Genomic DNA, 2,796 nt, shown 5'->3' on the forward strand with positions numbered 1-2,796 from the left:
ACCAACATGCTGATGCATCGCACCCAACATGCGTCCCTTATGCAGTTTCATACAGTTTTAGCAAGCTAGAGAAATCATGAATACTTGGACAAGTCTCCAAGTTCTTGGTTTGCTAAATCAACTAATCCAAATGACTAATCCACTAGGAACTGCAGTATCGTTAAACCTAACTGCCTTGACAAAATTGCCTTCCACCTATAGTTATTACTTTTCTCTTTAAGAGACCGTGCACGGGCTTGGCTATAATCTTTCCTACCAATTTGATAACTTCCTGAACTCAATTGAAAGCGACCTTCCTTGCACGGTATTTTCTATCAAGCAAAATGGCCCAAAGAAATGAGTTTAATAATTTTAGGCAGGAAGAGGGGGAATTTTTGTTTGACACATGGGAGCGTTATAAGGACTTGTTGAGATTGTTCCCATTTCATAGGCTTGAAAAATGGATCATTATTCGTACTTTTTATAATGGTCTCCTTAACTCCACAAGGATGACCTTAGATGTGACTTCTAGAGGATTGATGACAATCCGACATTGCATATATTTAGTCAAAGAATAAGATCAAAACAAGTGAAAGTCGAGCAAATATGAGGAAGATTGACCAAAGAATGAAGGAAAAATACCTAACTGTGCAAATTGTGGACTTAGTGAAAATTTGAGGGAAAAAGGAGAAAAAAGACTGAAGCTTAGGAAATAATTACATCCACTATTATGCAACATCGCACATGTGATATGGCATTAAAAACAACATCGCCTGATGCAAGGTATCACGCGCATGATGTTTATTTTTTGGGCCATTTTATGACGCATTATGGTCCATTCTGATGCCTTTAAAAGGGGATTTTATGCACTTTCACAAGCATTTCGAACATTAGAGACTGAAGCACGAATTAGAGAACACAAATGGCGATTTTTGAAGCATTTTAAGCCATTTTAGGCTATCTCTTCAAGGGACTTCTTATGTTATCTTTGTTTATCAATTATGGTATTTTTAACTACCTTATGAGTAGATAAATTCTTCCAGGTTAGGTTACGTTATGATGAACCTGTTTCTCAATTGTTGGATTCTATGTTGATTTGACCACTGTATGAACCTATTAATCTATAATCTTATTCAATTGCTTCTTATTCGTATTGCTTTTCATGTGAGATACTCTTTCAATCTGATTTTAGGCACATAGGGAATACTGACCATTAGTCTATGTGTTGTACCTAAGGAAATTGTTGTACTTATGTTGGTTGAATATGGATAGGAGACCATGAGTAGTGGCATAAAGAATTAACATTTTATACATCATCTAACTCTGCTTAGGCTGGCGGACTAGGAATATAAAGCTCTGAGTAATGGTTAATGAGGGATCTATAACAATTTTGTTAATTCACCGTGAGGTTATAATGATTAGATAATTCATACAGGGAGTCCAAGATCAACAAGAGAGGTGTAGCAATTTTTTTTTTAGATTAAGCTATTGATTTAATTAACTCGCAATGCAAGAGTCTCCATCATGCTTTTATTGTTTCCAAAGGAAAAGGGAAAAAGTACGAACAAAACCCAAAGAAGTTTTAAAACAAAACTAACAAAAAGAGAACAAGGGTCCGGGGGTTAGTCATGCAAAGGGAAGGTATTAACACCCTCAACATCCGTGGTACTCCATGGGAATCTCTTTGAAATTATGCATATTTTAGCTTGAAAAAGGATGTTGATTGTTAAAAGATTGGATGGATAGGAAAATAAGCATTTTTATAATGATTTGGTGTCAGCCAAGACTTTTAAAGTCTCATGCCTACGTACCAATAAAGTGCAATGGAGGATCAAAACCTTGTAGTTTGTAGTAAAAATATCAAAAGGGGTTTGTTTTGATTCATTTGTTTTTATTTTATGGAGAATACTCAACTAGTCACCCACAAGTATGAGAACTTTGCATCATCATGAGAGGGGCTCCAACTTGGATATGGATCAATAAGTATGCCACTAGCTCCCACAGATGGAAATGAATTATCATTAATACTATGGAGATAGGAGAATTATAATTCAACTATGGAAATGACTCATGTCTAATACCATGAGAAAATTTTTAAAAGGAAAAGTGCACAAAGGGCATAAAATGGTTTGAATGAGTTAGGTGTTTTTAGTCTTTTGAAATTGGTCTAAATATGCTTAAGATGGATTGACATTTATTAAGAAAAATAGTTTTAAAAATCACTTGACAAAATTTAAAGTTTTTTGAGAAAGTGGTTCAAATTAAAAAACAAGAAGTTTTTTTTTAAAAGAACAGAGAAGGTTTTGAAAATTAAAGAAGGGGGAGGAGAAGAAGAGTCTACCCTAAAGCATTAAAGTAAAAGCTAAAGAATAAAAATCTAACCAAGAGATATCAAGTTTTATGACATAAGTCAAGCAAGAATTTCCTCGTCTCGATTAAGCCTCAACCAAGCAAAATAAGAAAATAGTAATCCATGTGTCAGATGACACAAAAGTAAACAATCCAAGTCCTCGGAAGGAGATCCCAAATCAAAGGTATCATATGAATTCCAAGGTCACAAGTCCTAAAGCAAAGGTCAAGATCCTAATTCTAAGTCCATAACTCCACAATGATGCCAATGATAGTAACCACAAGTCCATGAGTTATGAGAAACAAGATCTTTTTAGGTTTTTCTCTTGATTAGTGTTTTCTTTACAAGGATATAAAGGAAAGATCCAAATGGTCAAAAACCAAAATGACATAAACACAAACAATATGATATGAAATGCTAAACATAAAGTAAATGACATAAATAAAAAGAATAAAGTAAATGTCATT

General features: G+C 34.1%; 1 non-coding gene across 1 annotated transcript; it reads right to left on the minus strand.

The window, feature by feature from the left end:
- Window positions 1-326: 326 nt before the first annotated feature.
- On the minus strand, window positions 327-433 carry LOC127108829 (small nucleolar RNA R71). The gene has a single exon (XR_007796339.1). It is a non-coding gene; the product is annotated as a small nucleolar RNA R71 (small nucleolar RNA).
- Between the last annotated feature and the right edge of the window lie 2,363 nt (window positions 434-2,796).

Source organism: Lathyrus oleraceus, chromosome 7, assembly GCF_024323335.1.
Source record: "Lathyrus oleraceus cultivar Zhongwan6 chromosome 7, CAAS_Psat_ZW6_1.0, whole genome shotgun sequence".
Lineage (NCBI taxonomy): Eukaryota > Viridiplantae > Streptophyta > Magnoliopsida > Fabales > Fabaceae > Lathyrus > Lathyrus oleraceus.